Source organism: Hyperoodon ampullatus (assembly GCF_949752795.1).
Source record: "Hyperoodon ampullatus genome assembly, chromosome: 13".
Taxonomy (NCBI): domain Eukaryota; kingdom Metazoa; phylum Chordata; class Mammalia; order Artiodactyla; family Ziphiidae; genus Hyperoodon; species Hyperoodon ampullatus.
Window position 1 is genome coordinate 517,532 of NC_136926.1, and position 7,224 is coordinate 524,755.

General features: G+C 56.8%; 1 pseudogene across 1 annotated transcript; it reads right to left on the reverse strand.

Annotated features, from left to right (window-relative positions):
- Positions 1-1,601: 1,601 nt before the first annotated feature.
- Positions 1,602-3,234, reverse strand: LOC307061899 (phosphoethanolamine/phosphocholine phosphatase-like; annotated as a pseudogene). Its single transcript has 2 exons — positions 2,460-3,234; positions 1,602-1,632 (listed from the first exon to the last, which is right to left on the reverse strand). The product of its transcript is annotated as a phosphoethanolamine/phosphocholine phosphatase-like (transcript).
- Positions 3,235-7,224: the final 3,990 nt, after the last annotated feature.

Sequence of the window (7,224 nt, forward strand, 5' to 3'; positions counted from 1 at the left end):
CTACAATCGAGAAGGCTAAAAATAACAAATGTTGGCAAAAATTTAGAGAAACTGATACAGAATTTTCCATAGGGAAAATGAATAACTTCCGGAGGTGGATGCTGAGAATATTTGTACAACAACGTGAATGTAGTTAATGCCATAGAACTGTATGCTCAAAATGATTTAAATAGTAAATGTTATGTGGGGGGTTTTAACATAATTTAGCTCCTGCTTTATACCAGACCCCAGAGTCAAAGCTTCTCATCCATTTTCTCACTTTTACTTAACCTCCTAGGATCTACACACTCCCTCCCATTTAACAGACGAAGCTGAGCCTGAGAGGTTAAACTAAGTGACTTGCCCAAGGCTCACTCGGCCAAGTCTACACTGTTCAATGTTGCTGTATTTACTGAGCACCTACTAGAGCACCTACTCAGCAATACCTCCAGCACCTGCCAGAGACATTGTGGGAAGACCAGGATGAATGGGGGCTGAAAGCAGATTACAAAACATGGGTAGATCCTGGGGCCCTGCTCTCAAACACTGAAGTTTCTTGGAGTGGAGGGGATGGCTTGTGTCATACTTGTGGGGCCTTTTATCCCACGCCACCGCACCCCCACAGAGGAGGGAAGCAGCTGGCCTGATACTGAATATTAGCTCAGCTGGGGAGGAGTCCTGGGGCTTTGAAGAAGGCATCTCCTGCCCCACTCCCCACATTGCCCCCTAGAGTCCAGTATGTGGGCACAAGCATCCCTGTTGTGGAGCAGGAGGCACGTCGCATGGCACCCCTCTCCTCCCGCCCTGCAGTAATGACACTGTACCCATACACCCGCCAGGACAATGAACTTTCCTTCTCTGAGGGCACCATTATCTGCATCACCCGCTACTCCGATGGCTGCTGTGAGGGCATCAGCTCAGAAGGGTCTGGATTCTTCCCCGGGAACTATGTGCAGCCCAGCTGCTGACAGCCTGGGATCTCTGGGATGCTGACCCAAGCACCGCCTTGAGTGAGCCTCTTGAGTCCCACACCAAAGTCTGCTCCAGTCAAGAATGGACCAGTCCGGCACGCCTCCTGGGCTGTGAGCTGTGTCTGTTCCTTCCCCCCATTGCAGTGGGAAGGCGTCCTGGTAAAGACAGAGGAGGTACCCAGAGGCCTGCTGGAGACAGGAAAGAACTGGAAGCCAAGGAGTTTGGTGACCTTACCCACAGGGGACCCTTACGCCATGCAAGACAGGGTCTCCAGCTGCAAGTGCCAACTTTGAATAAAATTCTGATGACGTCCTGATGATTGCCCTGCAGGGCTAGCGGGCCGAGGGACTGAAAGGCAACCCACCTGTAAGGCTCCCACTAGTTGAGCCTCCTCTGCCTGCCCTAAGCAGCAGTATCTCCCATCTCCTCGGTGCTCGCTGAGCCCTCCACACTAGACCCGTGCCCCTCTGTGAAGGTGGGCCACACCCTGCTCTTTTGCCTGTTGCCTGCTTTGTTATGTATTCAGTCTTGGTTCCCCAGGCTGGGCACTCCTCCAAGAGTGGGGACCAGCTCCCTCACTTAGGTGGGGCTCTCTGAGAGCAGAGATCACCTCGCCCTCATCCCCCAGACGGCAGCGTGAGACACCTCGCTCACCTCTGCCCCTTCACCTCCTTCACAGCTCTGAAACCCCAGAAGAGGGAGGTGGGCCTTGGGTTTCCACTGGCTCTGCTTTACAGCATCATGGCTTTCTGTTCCATACGGGAGGAGGGGGACTCAAAAGGCCCAGTCAGTGGGGCGACTTTGGTTAAGTCCCTGCTTTCTTGCTGCATAGACGAGGCTGGGGTGAAAGGAGACATTTTCGGGCTCTGTGAGGTCCCTGGCTGGCCAGACCCGAGCCCCGGGACAGTGTGCTACCTCTTTCCACCAACAGGAGGTGACTGTTCCCTCTAGCTTTTTATGCTGTGGGGATGCTAACAGGGTGGGGGGGCGGGGGGCGGCAAGGAGTGTAGTGTAGGGTCACAGTAGGTAAAGCAAGATCTAGGCCTGGGAACGTCGGCAGGGAGCACCTCTCTCTGTGGGGAGTCCGGTGCGGGGGAGGTCGGGGGGTACATTTCAGGGCCTAGGTCCTCTGGACAGAAGACTGGAGGAGGGAGGCCACGCAGCCCAAGGCAACAGTTAACCACAACGCGGCGGGACATGTTCCTTCTTGACCCTGACAGGGAACCCTGTCCTCCCAGCTGGGAGGACAAGGTTTGTGGAAACACTGCTGCCTGCTCAGATATGCGCGCCACGCTGCTGCGGCCAGACTCCAGAATTCGCTTGCAGTGGGACTGGGGGAGGCAGCTGAGCTCGGTTAACTGCACAGATGGGGACAGCTCCCAACTCCCTCCTCCAGTCCCCAAATGGACCAACCTCGGATTCCGGGAAATCCCGGAGGGATATACCAAAACGAAAGGGAAAGGGAGTAATAAAACTAGCTTTCTCTTTCCCGACCCCCACCGCCCCACCCCCTCCCCGCCCGGGTGCCCCCTGCAGGCCACGTCCTCAGCACCTGATGCAGGTGTAGGCGCACTTCAGTGGAGGTTTCCCAGGGCACCACCCTGGCGCGGAAGGAGCTGGCCTTGGCCTTCTGCGCCTCCTGCATGAGGCGGTGCATGGGGTAGTGGTGGCGCGGGAAGGCCACTTCGCCACCTGCCAGCAGCCCCGTGGGGCAGAAGTCGTTGGCGCCATCGCTCACGTAGAAAAGGCGCTCGAAGGGCACGCCGTTGTGGGCCTGCTCGCGCGGATAGTCGCTGAGCACCTTGTGCTGGCACATGGCGGGGCAGCAAGCGCAGCTGTGCGCGTGGAAGGGCCGCAGCGTCAGGAGCCCCCAAGGGTCGGGCCCCGACGGGTTGCTGAAGATGTGGCGGAACAGGCCGTGGTGGCCAGCGGCGCACAGCGCACTCTCCACGCCAAAGGTGTTGGCGTCTGAGATGAGAATAACCTCAAAGCAGGCGCCCTGCTTGGCCACAAACTGCAGCAGCTCGCCCGTGCCGGGCGACAGGGGGATGGCCTCGTAGATGGCGCGCAAGTCCCGCGGCCGCACGCCCTGCTCGCCCAGGTACTGGAAGACGCGCTGCATGTACTCGTTGTAGAAGCCCTCGCGCTAGGTGGCACGCAGGCTCTCAGGCAGGCGCTGGCCCGCCGCGGCGCGCGCACGACAGGGTCGTCGCTGTTTTCGTCCACGATAGTCTCGTCCAAGTCGAAGGTCAGGAGGAAGCGCGGCGCGCCGGGTGCAGCCATCCCGCTGTCCTCTACCAGCTTTGTCCTGAGCGACCAAACCCTTTTGTGGTCACCAAAAAGAGTCCCTCAGAGGAAAGCGGGACAGGACCTCTGAGCTTCTCCTGCAGGGTGGGGAGTGGCGGCTGTGGAGGTCTGTCCCGGCTGAGTCTGGAGTGTCGAGAGTGAGGAGAGGGCCTAGCTGAGGTATTTGGGCGCAGGATGGAGCAAGGGGTGCTCACGGGAATTGGAGGGGACGCTGCGTCTTATCCATCCCCGGATTTCTGGGCTCCGGCTCTGAGTCCCTCCAGTCCAGAGGGTCCGTGAATGCTGTGCATCTGGGCCGTTCCCTCCACTTGCCCCCCATCCCCATGTTATGTGTTTTTAAACACAATTTAAAAAATGAATGAAGCACTGATAATCCATGTTACAACATGGATAAACATTGAAAACATTTTAAGTCAAACAAGTCATACTGAAAAGGCCACTCATATCACAACCATCTTGTGTGCTTTAAATCCATAGCAGTTTTGAAAATGAGGGGATGGGACTTTCCTGGTGGTCCAGTGGTTAAGACTCTGCGCTCCCAATGTAGTGGGCACAGGTTCGATCCTTGGTCGGGGAACTAAAATCCCGCGTGCACAGTATGGCCAAAAAATAAAATAAAATAAACGTCATTGGCCTGGTTTGGATCATGGCATCGTCCTTGAACCCACCAGAGCACCCATAGGATGGAACGTGGGATTGGCTAAATGTGGATCATATGCCCATCTTCAAGGTGGGTGGAACATAGCATCAGCCCTCTGGAACTGTTTGGACTGGAAACAGATAAGAAGTTCCCAAAGAAAAGCTGAGGTTCTGGACTTTGGCATGAGAACAGATGCTGGATTGGGGAAAGCGGCAGATTCCACATCACTGACGGCCCACTGAACAGCTGTGGGATCTGAAGGCCAAGGAAGGAAGGGGCTGATTTAGGGTCAGGGGCTGCAGCCACCCATCCAGTGCTCTTGCTGTCCGCCCACAACAGCAAGAACCTCTTCCTCTTGCAAAAGGCACAGCCCTCCTTGATGTCTCTGGTGGCGGGAGCCCAGGAGTCACACCTGCCCCCTGGCCACATGACTCACCCATCCCCCAAGAACAATACTGCTCATTTATCCAGTCTCCTCCCTCCTTTACAAAGAGCAGAGACTAAATGCTATGGAGGTTAGGAAATTCTTGCTCAATGAAGCAGTGGGAGGCTCAAGGATTATGCCGTATCATGGAATCCATCATTGGCAGCTTTCAGAGACCACATGGGTGCACGTGGCTCTCCAAGACCATGCGGCCTCAGTGTGAAACTGTCCACTGGGTGGCCCAGTTGCTCCCGTATCTTTGACTCTTAATGAGTATGAATATCAAATTTTGTTACAGCTGGAAGCCCAAAGGATTGCAAGGCCATGGTCTGCCGTATGGTTGTTGTGTCAGGGACACACTCAAATGTTTAGACGGTTATTACCTCGCTTGGCAGGCTATGAGCCTGTGAGAGGGGAGGCCCTTTTCTCAACCACAAGGATGTTAGTAACTGAAACATCCCGAAGGGCTGTCTGTGCTGCCCAGGTAGCTGTTCAATTGCCAGCAGCAAGGGCAGCTCAGTAACTGGCCACAGGGGCTTGACAGGGACCAGACTGGCCTGAGTTGGAGGACCACAGATGACTGCCTGGATGGTCAGAGGTCAAGGGCTGTCCTGAGACTTGATGTCTATTGATGCCCACTCAGATGGGACAAAGGATGCCTGCAGTCCCAGGAGGGCCCCAGCAGCTCTCAGGAGGCAGCACCTGGGGGCTGGTAGGTCGCTGCTCCAAGTTTTGTATAAATTCATAATATGACCGTGGAGTGAGCTCAGTCAGGCCTGTGCTGGACCCGGGCTGCCCAGGCCAAGTGGTGCCAGCACTACTCTTTCCAGTTCAGATGGTAGGAGGAAACCCTGTGGGCTTCTGAGGCCCTAACAGCCGTTGACTGAGGTTGAGGTGGATTTGAAACAGTCAGTGACCAGAGCAGACATTTCATTCTTCTGCCATCAGGTTCCAGGATGGGGGTAGATAACCAGCGGTCCAGGTGAGCCCCACACTCGTGAGTGACCCCAGGCAAGTCCTGTCCACCCTACAGGACTCAGAGGTGTGGGGTTAGGGGGGCTGTGGGCCAGTTGTGCTTAACACTAACCCACTAACCCTAACGCCCAAATCTCTACTGTTCCCTCCCTAACCCTAACCTCCTCATCTCTAATCCTAAACCCTAAGGCTCCTAACCCCTAGCCCCTAGATACTCGACCTTGACCTGTAAACCTCCCAACCCTTACCCTGACCCTGACTCAGACCGTCTGACCTGACCCTCTAACCCTGACCCTCTAGCCTGCGTCCTTTAACTCTAATCCCTCAAAACCTGGGCTCAGCTGAGTGGCTCCATCCAGAGGTGAAGCAGGACCTGTCTTTGGGCCCCCACTGCCTCTGCCCTCTCCTCCCCCCAGGAACCAGAAAGTCTGGGTTGTTGGACTCTCCTGACCAGAGGGGCAGCTGCTCCTGGTCTACCTGCGCCCACACCCCCCTCCTCTGGGGCCCTTGGCTTCTGGACTGTCTGACCTTCAGTCCACCTTCAAGAGCCTGGAGACAAATCCAGGTGAGACGCCTGCTTCATTGGCACAGGTGGGACCTGGTCCCCATCCTCACAGCCCGGCCAGAAACCTTTGTGCACACTGTGTCATGAGGCTGCCTGTCCCCAACTAGCTGGAGGGGTCGGGAGTCAGATGGGGAACCGAAGTGTCCTTGAGGTTGGAGTGTGGGCAGGACAGGGTAGGAGGGGTGAGAGGTGAGGTGTCATCATTCCCAAACCAGGCAGGGAGTGTGTGCTGTGTTTGCATTTCGGACAGGGAAGAGTATGTCAGATGGAGGCTCTGAAGTAGCACACCTTGCAGGCCAACCTACTAGGGCAGATCTTCCCTAAGCCAACGGGTGGCGCAAAACAACGCAACAAACTGTACATATATCCTTACAATGAATCTGGCAACTGGAAAGGAAACGTCACAGGTCATGGCAACTGAGACACGAGGAGCCCATCCCGCCCGCCCAGCCTTGCGCAGTCTGGAGGTGGAGCCGGGGTAGGCTGGACAGGCAGCTCCCGGCTAGGGCCTGGGCCGGAGAGCCCCAGAAGGCGTGGCAACCCGCAGACAATTTCCAGAGCCCACTGCAGCCGGGAGACGTTCCCTACAGAAGAGCCTCGGGCCCTGTGTGTCCACCCTGCACACAGCACGACCCCGTCGACCCCTGGGCCTCATTCACGGCTGTCTGGCCGCCCCCCCCCCCCTCACTTCCTGAGTGCCTGAGCCCCCAGGGCCCCCTTGGCCGAGCCTTCTCTGCACACCTGGCTCTCCTGACTATCCCTGCCTCTCTGAGCACACCGTGTCCTTCCCTGGGGTCTGCGGGTCTGGCTAAGGGTTCCCCCTTGACCCCGGGTAGGCACCCCAGCCAACGCTGACGCTTGCCTTTCCTGCAAGATGGCCCCCTCAGTCTCACCAACTCCAAACTGTGTTGCGTTTACTTCTGGGAAAGAGGGAATGAAGAGGAAGCCCCATTCCGGCCTCACACAAGGTGCGTGCTAACCTTGTGGACCCAAGGGACCACCACAAAGAGGCTGGAAGCCTGGCAGAGGCACAGCCCCTACCGTCACCCCTGTTCCTCGGCCCAGCTTCTCTCTTCTACCATCAAACCCCTCAGCCACCACCAGAGGAAAAATGTGGGCTTAATCCTGTCACTCTGGTTCCAAAACTGTTCTGTCTATAAAACGAAGTCAAAGCTAGCTGTCTGGCCACCCTTACAGCCCCTCTGCGATGCGTCCTCCCGGCGAGCCAGGCACCCAGCCCCTTCCCCTGCCCCCTACCCCCACCCTCCTCTAGAGCGAGCTCCGTCCATCCCACTCCTTCAGTTCAGCTCAGCTGCCACCTCCGCTGACCCACCAGCCAGAGGTAACCTCTCCCTCCACAGA